The 14,680-nt window shown below is 46.1% G+C and overlaps 1 non-coding gene across 1 annotated transcript; it reads right to left on the bottom strand.

Annotated features, from left to right (window-relative positions):
* Positions 1–14,161: 14,161 nt before the first annotated feature.
* On the bottom strand, positions 14,162–14,263 carry LOC133362582 (U6 spliceosomal RNA). The gene has a single exon (XR_009757512.1). It is a non-coding gene; the product is annotated as a U6 spliceosomal RNA (small nuclear RNA).
* Positions 14,264–14,680: the final 417 nt, after the last annotated feature.

Raw genomic sequence — 14,680 nt, 5'->3', positions numbered from 1 at the left:
ACGAGGCCTCTGCCCGGTGACGGGTGTTTCACCGTCACGGTGACGGGTGTTTTCACCGTTACGGTGACGGGTGTTTCACCGTCACCCTCGCTCTGCCTCCTCTCCCCCCGCACAGTTTCTCGTCCGCGGTGGCGGTGGCCTCCACACGCCGCGGCGACTTCTCAACGTCGACGACGCCGCCGCCGATTCTCCACCACCTCCTCCCACTGCGTCTTAGTCGTGTTCGCTGGCACGGCCTCCTCCGCTCGGGATCTCGACGTTTGTCTCTCGTGTCTCGTTGGGGGTTTTCTCACGGCGTTCACCGCTCGCTCCCCTGTCGGTTTTAACACTTTAGATTTTTTTAATCCTTTATATTAAGTTCACTTGCTTGCGCGCTTACGACCGTGCAAATCTTTCGGTAGTTTTTAACCCACTTCCCGTGATCCAATCGAGCTGACATTTTGCACACAGACTCGTTGTGCGTGACAATTTATTTTCGTGAAAACATTTTCCAAAATTTTACACTTTTAGGGAAAAATAAATTATATTCAATTACCAATTGCTTAATGGTGGCATGCAATCATCTGACCCATAGGTGGCAGCCATCTCAAGCCAGAGGACGAGAGGACACTAGCCGCCACGCATATAAAGGATTTATAGTGAAAAACGTAGTTTTTACGGGTTAATTTTTTCCCCGACGATCTGTGTCTTTCCCATAATTGTTTGTCGTTCACGTGCCTCCTCTTTGATCTCTTAATTCGTGTAGTGACAGGGTGACACCTGGCGGCCTGTAGGGGCAATTGCGGGTATCGCTGCATTACATCATCTCTTCGTGCTCTTGAATCGACGTTATACGGAGCACACAGCCCCTATAGGCCGTAAGGTGAAGACGTTTAACGTTTAATCCCGTTCCCATATATGGGGCACTACATTCTTTTCATTCCAAAAAAAAGATCTATTGCTTTTGGCCGTGAAAATAAAAGTTCTCCATGTCTAATCCTGCAGTTTATTTTTTATTACTGTTTAAAGTCGGAAATATTTCTTTCCTCGCGTAATCATATTTTAATCGTCAGTGATTAGGCTTTGCGTCACGTGCTTCCCGCTAGACCAATAAGGTGGCTGCTTTTTGGGACGAGAGGTAAACATTAGTCCAAGATGTCTGCGCCCTTGTTGTCAACATCGAGTAGTGAAGAAGAGGAAATTACGGCCAGACCTCCTTCAAAGTCTGTAAAAAGTATTTTAAACAATGCTACATACATCTCATGTCCATAAAGAAAGAAGAAACAAAGGATTTTACACGCACACGGTGGGATACATTCATAAACTGCGTCAAACGGAGGCTTTTTTGTAAGGTGAGAATCGGAGAATAGCAGAAACATACAAACATTGTCTAGAAATCGAGTTTGACAATGTCCCGCAAAAAAACTTAGGTCCAGGACCGGCCTGCCAGTAGCTTGTGCTGGTCCAATGCTTTCTGCCTTGTGCATAATTTGTAAGAAAACGGACAAGTACATTACTGTGGGAGGCAAACGCCAGAAGGACCATCTTTCACAGGCAGAAACGTCAGCACATAGGTAAAAACAAAACACACACAAACACACACGTTTGAACTTTTATTCCCTTAAGCTGGGTACCATGGCTAACTTTCAATTACAATTACATAATTTATGTAATGTTTATTTTACAGTCAGAGACAGATTTGCATTGTTTTGCATACAGCTACAGCCAGAACACTCAATATTGTTTAACTCTTAACACAGTTTTTTATTAGTTTAATTAGTATTTATTTATTTACAGGCAATTTGCTGAAAGCTGCTGAGATGAAGGAAGACACTAGCATTCTTGTGGATATTCGAGACAAAGACTGTGTCTCTGGAGGTGCGATACCACAAGGCCTGTTATAGACAGTACACCAGGTTCTTGACAAAGTCTCGTGCATCAGTTACTGTGACCTCAGAAGAACAGTGAGTTAGTAATATTTTATATTAATAAATATTAATTAATAATTCCCTCACATTTTCACATTTCAAAAGTAGGAGGTTGGCCCGTGATTTCCCCCAGCTGGTGTTTCACTACCCCAAGAAGCGCAACATAAGTGAGATGGTTTTCGTTGAGACATTGTCTGCAGATAAGCTGATAGACAGGCTACCTCATCCATCAGGTACAGAAACAACAGAGTCAACTGAGGTAACTAGCGAAAGTGACTGTGAAAACAGGGCTAGTGCAAAAGCTGGTCCACAAAGACCAAGTTCAATGGCCTCCATCAATACTGCAGAGGACACGAGGACACTTTACAGTGCGGCATTAATATTAAAGATGCTTCTGTGTGACTCTCCCGGTATGAAATGCCCGTGGCCACCCACATCAGATGATCTAAATGTGAGCGAGGCAAAATCTGTCGTTCCAATTGAACTGTACAATCTGATTTCCTGGATTATTGGTGCAACTGAGGAACCAACACTGGCCTATTATGTTGATATTCCAGATGATTTGAACCTAAAAGTGATATGTATCTGTCAAGACATTGTGTATCTTGCATCTAAGGGTCGGAGGCAGACCCCTAAATCATTGTGTCTTGGTCTAACGGTTCGCCATTTAACAGGTTCATCACAATTTGTGTCACTTCTAAATAGACTAGGACATTGTGCAGCATGGGACACAGTTGTCAGTCTAGACACTAGCCTTGCCCAACTTCAACTAGTAGAGGCAGAGACAAAATACCAAAGGGATTCTCAAGAAGGTTCCTACAGTACTTGTGTGGGACAATATTGACTTTGCGGAGGAGACACTGTCAGGTCGTAGAACTACCCACCACACAAATGGGATTATGCTGCAAAGTTCTGTAGTTGAACCTGTGTCAACAACAAACAGACAACCACTACAGAAGGGAAAACCCTCATTGAAAGTACCCCCTAGGATCCCTGTCGAACAGTACCATCAGTCTATTAGACAAGGACCACATAACTTGTTTCATCAGGAAAGTGTTCCATTACAGGCGGACACATACAAATTGAACACGGTGTCTGCTGTACAAACTGAACTGGCATATGTTTTTGTAAAGTCCATAGATGCTGAAAGATGCACAATACCAAGCTGGACAGGTTACATACATTACTTCAAGGTGATGGCACTCTGCAAAAGTCAGCACTGTATTATCTTCCAGTCATTGAGGCTTCACCACAGAGATGTCGACAGTAAACACAATTCTGAAGCGAAGTGTCCAAATTCATAATCAGCTAGAACTGGACCATATAGTGTTAGTTTTGACAAAGCTATATATGCCAAAGCTCAGCAAATCTGCTGGAAAGATGATGACTTTACTCAGCGTAAAGTGATTAGACTAGGTGAATTTCACACATGCATGTCCTACCTGAGCATTCTAGGAAAAAGGTTTGGAGATGCAGGACTGCAAGACATACTCATTGAGTCCAAAGTTGTTGCCCCAGGATCCATCAATGGAGTGATCAGTGGAGCTATTTTCTTTGATGGCATGGCAGTCATTCAAGCCATTCGGTCAATACCAAGTACCTTTGGAGAGCTTGCAGAGACCGTACTGCAGTACATAGTCAAACTTTCTCTGAAACAAACTGTACACGGATAAACTTTGTGATTGACCAGTATCCAAAAATGAGTATTAAAAACCTAGAACGGTCACGTAGAGCTGGTGGTGGTACACAACTGGTGAAAATTTATGGACGGGATCATAAGACATCAACACAATGGAAAAAGTTTATATCAGATGGAACAAACAAAGAAGCACTGGCAGAATTCCTCTATGTTGTGTGGCGAGAGGCTGATCTTACCACTGTGGGAAAGGACTTAAGCTTGTACATAGCACATGGAGACCTGTGTCACTGCGTGACTGTAATGGAGGATTTACATACTCTCAGTGCTGTTGAAGATCTGACATGTGATCATGAGGAATGTGACACCAGGGTGTTTTTACATGCACAACATGCTGCACAGGAACATCAAACTGTAGTCATCAAGAGCCCTGATGCTGATGTGGCAGTGATTGCTTTAAGTCTGCAGCCAGATTTACCATGTAGGTTGTATTTTTTCACGGGGGTTGGCAACAAAACAAGGCTCATTGACTTAGCTAAGGTGTCGTCAGCTCTTGGCACAAGTGTCTGTTTGGCACTTATTGGGATCCATACCTTCTCAGGTTGTTACTCTACAAGTGCCTTTTATGGCAAAGGCAAAGAAAGGCATTTTCTGTTGCTTGTGAGAAAGAGGAATATCTGACTGCTTTTACAAATCTGGGTAGCAGTTTTAACCTAGACCAGTCTACCCTTGAGCTACTTTGCACATGTGTGCCACCTGTATGGGCAGTCATCTGCCGAAAATGTGAACGATGCAAGATACAAAGCATTCTGTATGGCATCGTCAGCTTTTCTAGAACTATCCATGCCCCTTACAAGTGACGCCCTGTACCAACACTGGAAAAGGGCAAACTACCAAGCAGCCATAATGAGACATTTTCTGAAAGGTATAATGTGTGCCCCTTCACCCGTCGGCAATGGATGGCACCTCGAGGATGGTGAGTGAACAGTGACCTGGATGACTAGAAATCCTGCCCCTGAAAGTGTGTTGCAGGCGGTCCACTGCAGTTGCAAGCATAGCAAATGTGAGTCTGGAAGATGTTCCTGTATGTCCTGCAAGACTGTCTTGTACTGATTTATGTCGGTGCCAAATTGTGCAAATGTTTCACAGGAAACAGAAGACCTACATGGGATGATGCTCTGATAGTGATAGGGATGATACCGATGAGTAAATATGCGCTGTCCTTATAATTTAAGGTGATTTTGAGCTGTAAAGAATCTGTGGTAGAATTGTAATTTTTTTTGGCAGCATTCCAAAACAAGGGGACAGTGTAGCATTTCGAGTCATTTCAGCCAACTTGGGCCAAAAGTGTGCTATATTTGTATCTTTCTGTGATTACACAGTACCTACTGAAAATTTTGATGTACAAAACATCACAGTTTTGCTAAATTTAAAATGTTTATGTTTAATTTTGCTTAGTGCCAATCCGTGAAGTTGAAGCATATTTTCTACAAATTTGCCATATTTCATGGTCTACATTCACACTTGAGTATATAATGCACCAAAACCTGTCTCAAGTGTTTAGGTACATATATAAGTGTCAGTTTGAGAGATATTGGTGTTGCTAAAATGTATATAATAAAAGTTACAACAAAACCAGCAGCATAAGATTTTCGTTTTTTTCCAATTCACAATTATATCATTTATGGATTTTGAAAAAAAAACTGCAGGGTATTTTGTGGAGAACTTTTAACATAAAGTCGAAAATGGTTTTGTCTTTGAAAAAAATCATTTAAAAAGTAGTTCCCAGGTGTGGGAACGAAAATCATTTTCTAGCCACTTTTTCCTTGTTCACCTTACGGCCTACTAGTGGAGGCAGGGCCGACGACTTACACGGTCCCTGGTCAGCTGCTCTCTCCGCTGCTGCTGGATGATGCTGTTACCGCTGCTGCTGCTGCTGCTGTTCCCACGTCTCCACGCGTCTGAGTTGTGCGCCGAGTAGAGGCTCTTTTTATAACCAGCTCCTCGGTGCCACCGCCGCTGCCTGCAAGTCGCGGTTGGTCCCCACTACGGGGGAGTTGGGGCGTCGCCCCGCTACGCAGCTCGAGGTGACAAATTAGTTTTCTAATAAAAAAATATATTTACTGTTCCGTAAATTGTTGTGTCGTGTTTCAAGAAATAAAACAGTCGCATCGTCTATCGACGCCCACCGCTGGTAGATGAGACGGTGACATCACTTTCATTGATTTGATTTATTGATGAGTTGAAAGGGGGGGGGAACGCCGATTTCAAATAAGAATTCTTCATGCTTCAAAGTTTTTAGGGCGTCAAGAGCGTAAAGCGCGATTTTTAAACTAGATACGTCATTCGCAACGCTATCTCCATCCTCTCTGCAGAACCACCTTTCCCGTAAACATCGCCACGTTTAGTTATTCCACCGTTTTATCCGCCCGGCTTTTCCAATTGTTGTGAGCACCGCTAAAGCAAGTTCCACGCAACTTACCCATCTGTGTCACGGTGGCTAGACGTTGACTACCGCGCCTGATACGCATGAGGTTGCGGGTTCGATCCCGACCCCGATGCAATTTCCAGCGGGAACATCTTTTGTTCATGTAAGAATGCCAATTGGCTGTAACATCTTTTCATGTGCCCGTAATTCCTCCACTGCTCTCCTGGTTTCTCAATGATAAGTGTGATCTCCTTCATAATTTAAACATTGCATATGAGAAAACAAGCATTTTAATTTTCAACAAAAAACGATTTCAATTCAACCCATTAGCTCCGAGCTATAGTGTGTTAGATACCCTGCGTGCAATTGTGAATGTAGTGACGTGAAAGTATTCAGCAATGCTTACTCCCCAAAGAGGAAAAATAACAAAACACCGTTGCAAACCAGATGACCGCTTGCTTCAAACTTCCTTGATGTTTACACGTGAAGGTTTAATGAGACTGCTTTACAGTCTTCTTCTTGATTCTTTCGGTAAAGTCACGTAGAAGGGAAATAATAAATAATAAATATAAAACATTAAAATAATTCTCACGACGTTTCGGCCATAACGCAAGCAGCCGTCCTCAGGTGAAAAACAGGTCTGTCGAAAAGACAGCGTCTGAATGAAACACCACCAGGCTTGGAGCGTATATTTATGCTGGGTTGGAGGGGGAAGAGCGCCTTGACAAAGACATTTGCATATCAAGAGGAATTTAGCATATGTTTGGGGAATGCAGATATGGGATTAGTCACTACTTGTGGAATGCGTAGGAGGTGGGCGGGGGGTTTCAAAGTCATATTATGCCCGTGCATTATGCAGGATTAGCAGCATCAAAGGGAGGGAGTAGGGTTAGCATTAATAAAGGGAAGGAATGTTAATAGCATGGAGCTGCAGTAACGAAATTTGCAATTTCGATTTAAAACTTTCGTGACTGCAGGGATTCATCTTCTTATATGATGAGGTGAGACCAACTGGGCTATTTCGCTCTTTCTCAGAAGCAAACTGCCCACAAATAATGCTCAACGGAGTTGCTCATCGCGTGGACATTTAGAGCAGAAGACCGACACTGAACGCGCGTTGATGTCGATTCTTACACGTGGAGGGGACAAACCCGGAGGAGCCGGAGAAAAATCCATACGACCACGGGGAGAGAGAGAGGCACGCAAAGTCCAGGTATACAGGTACCCTGTATACCTGGAAAGGCAGTTAACATCTCGCTGGTTTACACCATTGGTACCTCATTTGCCAGTAAAAAAAAATATGATAATTGTTTTTTTACCCTTTTATCTGGCAACAAAACTGACACCGTTTTTACGATGAGTCATGTTTGCATAGACCACAATGCCTGCAGTCATAATGCAAACAAAAAATAACTCTGATAATGAATACCCTCAAGGTGTCAGTTTTGTTGCCAGATAAAAGGGTAAAAAACCAATTATCATCTCGCTGGTTGCGCCTCACTGCAGCACGACTTTCCATGTTGAACAACCAAGCGTGGTGGACCTTTCTATAAATCCACTGCTGGGTGAGCCCCCTGCCCCCCCCCCCCACACAACTCGTCGTGTGGGTTGTCACGGTGATTTGACCACAGCTCAGCAAGCTGGTCAGTGCGGGTGGGAGCATAGACGCATACAAGTGTAATGGCGTAAGTAGCGCAGGAGACGTTGACAACACGCCATTCATTACAATTAAATCCAACACAGCAGAGTAACGACTCTAACACTCGAAGAAGAGGTATCAGCCCCTTCAACCCGGTTCTATCCGAGCCAGTGTCCCTCAGCTAACGTTTCCCCGTCAGCTCCTACTACACCGCTCTAACCCAGACCATCCTAGTGGAGGAGGCTAACTCACCTGGCCCAGCTTCGGCTCAGGTCCAACCCTCAGCCACACAGTCTGGCCCTCACAAGGACACAGAAGACCTCGCTGCTGCTCTGAGGTCGCCCCTGGCTTGCCCTGCCCGGCTCTTACAAGAGCAGCGAGTCAGGGTGGTAGTCCCAGGGCTAGGCTAGCTAGCTGGTACTCTTAGTAGGTGAGTGAGTGGCTGAGTGAGTGGGTGAGTGTGTAGGTGAGTGAGTGGGTGAGTGTGTAGGTGAGTGAGTGGGTGAGTGTGTAGGTGAGTGGGTGAGCGTGTAGGTGAGTGAGTGGGTGAGTGGTGTAGGTGAGTGGGTGAGTGTGTAGGTGAGTGGTGAGTGTGTAGGTGAGTGTGTGAGTGAGTGTGTAGGTGAGTAGGTGAGTGAGTAGGTGAGTGAGTAGGTGAGTGGGTGGCTGAGTGGGTGGGTGAGTGCGTGAGTGGTGAAGTAACCTGTATGGTGAGTGAGTGGTGAGCTAGTGAGTGAGTGGTGGCGACTGAGTGAGTGAGTGACTGAGTGACTGAGCGACTGAGTGAAGTGGACTGAGTGAAGTGGTGAGTGGTGAGTGACTGAGTAAGTGAGTGAGTGGTGAGCCGACTGAGTGAGTGACTGACTGAGTGAGTGACTGAGTGAGTGAGTATGAGTACGTGAGTGAGTGGTGAGCAACTGAGTGACTGAGCGACTGAGTGAGTGACTGAGTGACTGAGCGACTGAGCGAGTGAGTGGTGAGCAACTGAGTGACTGAGCGACTGAGTGAGTGACTGAGTGACTGAGCGACTGAGTGACTGAGAGACTGAGTGAGTGAGTGAGCAACTGAGTGACTGAGCGACTGAGTGAGTGACTGAGTGAGTGACTGAGTGAGTGACTGAGTAAGTGAGTGAGTGGTGAGCAACTGAGTGAGTGAGTGACTGAGTGAGTGACTGAGTGAGTGAGTGACTGAGTAAGTGAGTGAGTGGTGAGCTACTGATTGACTGAGCGACTGAGTGAGTGATTGACTGGTGAGCTCGCTGCTCTTCACTCTTCACCGGCTCTTCTGCTCCAACGACTCCCCAAGCTCTCTCGTGCACCGCCTTATATACCCAACTGCCCCCCCCCCGCCCGAGGGGCGGGGCTGTATGCGGACGTTGATGTAGACACCCCACGCACGGACGTTGATGTAGACACCCCAACGTAACGGCTCGCTACACCCCTCTACGTAATACCTCTACACTAGTGCTACTACTGCGTCTGGAGCACATTACAATGTGTTTGGCTGCACTGCCCTCTGCTGTGTTCCTCGTATTGCCGTGACTTGCCAGTGGCTTCTGTTCCAATACAAATCACATACATGTGAACGAAGCATATTATTTGTCTGCACTTGTGCCGTATTCTATTTTACAACTTCATTATCCAAACTTCCCAACACAGAACCCTCGGAAAATATGAAGCCCCCCCCCCCCCCCCCCGTAACCTTAAGAACTCATCTCGCGCCTCTGATAATAATGATGACGGTTGGCTACGTACGGCGAAAATAAAACCCCAACGACATGGATACATGTACAGGTAGACCCCGAGTTACGATGGGGTCAGACTTACGACATTTCGATCTTACGATGGCGATTCGACAAAATTGCCATCAACAACCTAACATCGTTCACGTGTGCAGACGACGGACAGAATCTTGGTGAGTACAGGACAATATGATACGTTACGATACGTTCAATGCATGTATACACTACACTATACACTACACAATGCACTACACTATACACTACACAATGCACTAAACTATACACTACACTATACACTACACTACACACTACACTACACACTACACTATACACTACACAATGCACTACACTATACACTACTATACACTACACTATTACACTACACTATACACTACACTATACACTACACAATGCACTACACTATACACTACACTATACACTACACTATACACTACACTACACACTACACTATACACTACACAATGCACCACACTATACACTACTATACACTACACTATTACACTACACTATACACTACATTATTACACTACACTATACACTTCATTATACATTACACTATACACTACACTATACACGACACTATACACTACACTATACACTACACAATGCACTACACTATACACTACACTATTACACTACACTATACACTACATTATTACACTACACTATACACTTCATTATACATTACACTATACACTACACTATACACTACACTATACACTACATTATACACTACACTATACACTACACTATGCATTACACTATACACTACACTATGATACGTAGCTTTAGCGATTTAATTTTAGGGTTACCATGATACGATACGTTCAATGCATGTTAAAAGTTTCTGTAGCAGATAGGATTGTTTCCTGCTAAAACTTTCTATTAAATTGCAGTTCATATAGGTAGGCTAAGACTTTTCCTTGTTTTTTACTTTACATTTCACTGTGCAATACAGTATTGCAATTAATAAGTACACACAGTATATAGTTTATACAGTACGCTACTGTAAATTGCTTTGTTTTGCTAAATTATCACCGTCCTTTAAGACTCCTGGGTAGGCTAGAGGCCATCTTCGACTTACGTATTTTCGGCTTACGACGGGGTCGTCGTAACGCATCTCCGTCGTAAGTAGAGGACTGCCTGTGTTGTGACTTTCCTAAGAAATAAACACAACCATAAACATTATCATAGCCCCATCGGGAAGGGCGTTCGTGTCTTCTAGAAAGAGGGAGGAGCTTCTAGAAAGAGGGCGAGTCTTCTAGAAAGAGGGCGTGTCTTCTAGAAAGAGGGCGTGTCTTCTAGAAAGAGGGCGTGTCTTATAGAAAGGGCGTGTCTTCTAGAAAGAGGGCGTGTCTTATAGAAAGAGGGCGTGTCTTCTAGAAAGAGGGCGTGGCTTCTAGAAAGAGGGCGTGTCTTCTAGAAAGAGGGAGGAGCTTCTAGAAAGAGGGCGAGTCTTCTAGAAAGAGGCGTGTCTTCTAGAAAGAGGGCGTGTCTTCTAGAAAGAGGGCGTGTCTTATAGAAAGAGGGCGTGTCTTCTAGAAAGAGGGCGTGTCTTATAGAAAGAGGGCGTGTCTTCTAGAAAGAGGCGTGGCTTCTAGAAAGAGGGCGTGTCTTCTAGAAAGAGGGCGTGTCTTCTAGAAAGAGGGCGTGTCTTCTAGAAAGAGGGCGTGTCTTCTAGAAAGAGGGCGTGTCTTCTAGAAAGAGGGCGTGTCTTATAGAAAGAGGGCGTGTCTTCTAGAAAGAGGGCGTGTCTTCTAGAAAGAGGGCGTGTCTTCTAGAAAGAGGGCGTGTCTTATAGAAAGAGGGCGTGTCTTCTAGAAAGAGGGCGTGTCTTCTAGAAAGAGGGCGTGTCTTCTAGAAAGAGGGCGTGGCTTCTAGAAAAGGGCGTGTCTTCTAGAAAGAGGGCGTGTCTTCTAGAAAGAGGGCGTGTCTTCTAGAAAGAGGGCGTGTCTTCTAGAAAGAGGGCGTGTCTTATAGAAAGAGGGCGTGTCTTCTAGAAAGAGGGCGTGTCTTCTAGAAAGAGGGCGTGTCTTCTAGAAAGAGGGCGTGTCTTCTAGAAAGAGGGCGTGTCTTCTAGAAGGAGGGCGTGGCTTCTAGAAAGAGGGTGTGTCTTCTAGAAAGAGGGCGTGGCTTCTAGAAAGAGGGCGTGTCTTCTAGAAAGAGGGAGGGGCTTCTAGAAAGAGGGCGTGTCTTCTAGAAAGAGGGAGGGGCTTCTAGAAAGAGGGCGTGTCTTCTAGAAAGAGGGAGGGGCTTCTAGAAAGAGGGAGGGGCTTCTAGAAAGAGGGAGGGGCTTCTATAAAGAGGGCGTGTCTTCTAGAAAGAGGGCGTGGCTTCTAGAAAGAGGGCGTGTCTTCTAGAAAGAGGGAGGGGCTTCTAGAAAGAGGGAGTGGCTTCTAGAAAGAGGGTGTGTCTTCTAGAAAGAGGGCGTGGCTTCTAGAAAGAGGGCGTGTCTTATAGAAAGAGGGCGTGTCTTCTAGAAAGAGGGTGTGTCTTCTATAAAGAGGGCGTGTCTTCTAGAAAGAGGGCGTGTCTTCTAGAAATAGGGCGTGGCTTCTAGAAAGAGGGCGTGTCTTCTATAAAGAGGGCGTGTCTTCCAGAAAGAGGGCGTGTCTTCTAGAAAGAGGGCGTGTCTTATAGAAAGAGGGCGTGTCTTCTAGAAAGAGGGCGTGTCTTCTATAAAGAGGGCGTGTCTTCTAGAAAGATGGCGTGGCTTCTAGAAAGAGGGAGGGGCTTCTAGAAAGAGGGCGTGTCTTCTAGAAAGAGGGCGTGTCTTCTAGAAAGAGGGCGTGTCTTCTAGAAAGAGGGCGTGTCTTCTAGAAAGAGGGCGTGGCTTCTAGAAAGAGGGAGGGGCTTCTAGAAAGATGGCGTGGCTTCTAGAAAGAGGGAGGGGCTTCTAGAAAGAGGGCGTGTCTTCTAGAAAGAGGGCGTGTCTTCTAGAAAGAGGGCGTGTCTTCTAGAAAGAGGGCGTGTCTTCTAGAAAGAGGGCGTGGCTTCTAGAAAAAGGGCGTGTCTTCTAGAAAGAGGGCGTGTCTTCTAGAAAGAGGGCGTGGCTTCTAGAAAGAGAGCGTGTCTTCTATAAAGAGGGCGTGTCTTCTAGAAAGAGGGCGTGTCTTCTAGAAAGAGGGCGTGGCTTCTAGAAAGAGGGCGTGGCTTCTAGAAAGAGGGCGTGTCTTCTATAAAGAGGGCGTGTCTTCCAGAAAGAGGGCGTGTCTTCTAGAAAGAGGGCGTGTCTTCTAGAAAGAGGGCGTGGCTTCTAGAAAGAGGGAGGGGCTTCTAGAAAGAGGGCGTGTCTTCTAGAAAGAGGGCGTGTCTTATAGAAAGAGGGCGTGTCTTCTAGAAAGAGGGCGTGTCTTCTAGAAAGAGGGCGTGTCTTCTAGAAAGAGGGCGTGTCTTCTAGAAAGAGGGCGTGTCTTCTAGAAAGAGGTCGTGTCTTCTAGAAAGAGGGCGTGTCTTCTAGAAAGAGGGCGTGGCTTCTAGAAAGAGGGCGTGTCTTCTAGAAAGAGGGCGTGTCTTCTAGAAAGAGGGAGTGGCTTCTAGAAAGATGGCGTGGCTTCTAGAAAGAGGGCGTGTCTTCTAGAAAGAGGGAGTGGCTTCTAGAAAGAGGGCGTGTCTTCTAGAAAGAGGGCGTGTCTTCTAGAAAGAGGGCGTGGCTTCTAGAAAGAGGGAGGGGCTTCTAGAAAGAGGGCGTGTCTTCTAGAAAGAGGGCGTGTCTTATAGAAAGAGGGCGTGTCTTCTAGAAAGAGGGCGTGTCTTCTAGAAAGAGGGCGTGTCTTCTAGAAAGAGGGCGTGTCTTCTAGAAAGAGGGCGTGTCTTCTAGAAAGAGGGTGTGTCTTCTAGAAAGAGGGAGTGGCTTCTAGAAAGATGGCGTGGCTTCTAGAAAGAGGGCGTGTCTTCTAGAAAGAGGGAGTGGCTTCTAGAAAGAGGGTATGTCTTCTAGAAAGAGGGCGTGTCTTCTAGAAAGAGGGAGTGGCTTCTAGAAAGAGGGCGTGTCTTCTAGAAAGAGGGCGTGTCTTCTAGAAAGAGGGAGTGGCTTCTAGAAAGAGGGCGTGTCTTATAGAAAGAGGGCGTGTCTTCTAGAAAGAGGGCGTGTCTTCTAGAAAGTGGGCGTGTCTTCTAGAAAGAGGGCGTGGCTTCTAGAAAGAGGGCGTGTCTTCTAGAAAGAGGGCGTGTCTTCTAGAAAGAGGGAGTGGCTTCTAGAAAGAGGGCGTGTCTTCTAGAAAGAGGGAGTGGCTTCTAGAAAGATGGCGTGTCTCCTAGAAAGAGGGCATGTCTTCTAGAAAGAGGGAGTGGCTTCTAGAAAGAGGGCGTGTCTTCTAGAAAGAGGGCGTGTCTTCTAGAAAGAGGGAGTGGCTTCTAGAAAGATGGCGTGTCTTCTAGAAAGAGGGCGTGTCTTCTAGAAAGAGGGCGTGTCTTCTAGAAAGAGGGTGTGGCCTGAGGCCAGGAGCCCCGCCCCTCCCCCACGTGGGAGACCTCGTGACTCGTGGCTGTCAGTGGGATGATCCCCCTCGTGCTGATCACAAGCCGCCGTCGTCGTCGTCGTCACCACCTCGTGGTCGTCGTCACCGTTCTTCTCGTCGTCGCCTCCGAGTGAGAGACACGGAGAGAGACACGGAGAGAGACACGGAGAGAGACACACAGAGAGACAGAGAGACACACACAGAGAGACACACACCCACAGAGACAGGCACAGAGAGACACGAGAGAGACAGACACAGAGAGACACAGAGAGAGAGACACACACAGAGAGACACAGAGAGAGACACACAGAGAGACAGAGAGACGCGAGAGAGACAGAGAGACAGAATTTGCGTGTCATCCTTGCGCAGGGGCCATGCTAATCTTCTCTGTATCGTTCCAATTTTAGTATATGTACTGCCGGAGCAAGTACAGAGAGACACAGAGAGACAGAGAGAGACAGACACACAGAGAGAGACAGACACACAGAGAGACACAGAGAGACACAGAGAGAGACAGACACAGAGAGAGAGAGAGAGAGACACAGAGAGAACACACACAGAGAGAGACACAGACACAGAGAGAGACAGAGAGAGAGAGACACACAGAGAAACACAGAGAGACAGAGAGAGACAGAGAGACACAGACACAGAGAGACAAGCACACAGAGAGACACGGAGAGACAGAGACACAGAGAGACATACACAGAGAGACAGAGAGAGAGACACAGAGATACACAGAGAGAGACACACACAGAGAGACACAGAGAGACAGAGAGAGACAGAGAGACACAGAGAGAGACACAGAGAGACAGAGAGAGACAGAGAGAGACACGCACATAGAGATATGT

The sequence above is a fragment of the Lethenteron reissneri genome, unplaced genomic scaffold (genome assembly GCF_015708825.2).
Source record: "Lethenteron reissneri isolate LAM-NWPU_2019-01 unplaced genomic scaffold, ASM1570882v1 scaffold_1535, whole genome shotgun sequence".
Taxonomy (NCBI): domain Eukaryota; kingdom Metazoa; phylum Chordata; class Hyperoartia; order Petromyzontiformes; family Petromyzontidae; genus Lethenteron; species Lethenteron reissneri.
The sequence above is the reverse complement of the archived record's forward strand: the minus strand, read 5'-3'. Positions and strand labels throughout refer to the sequence as shown.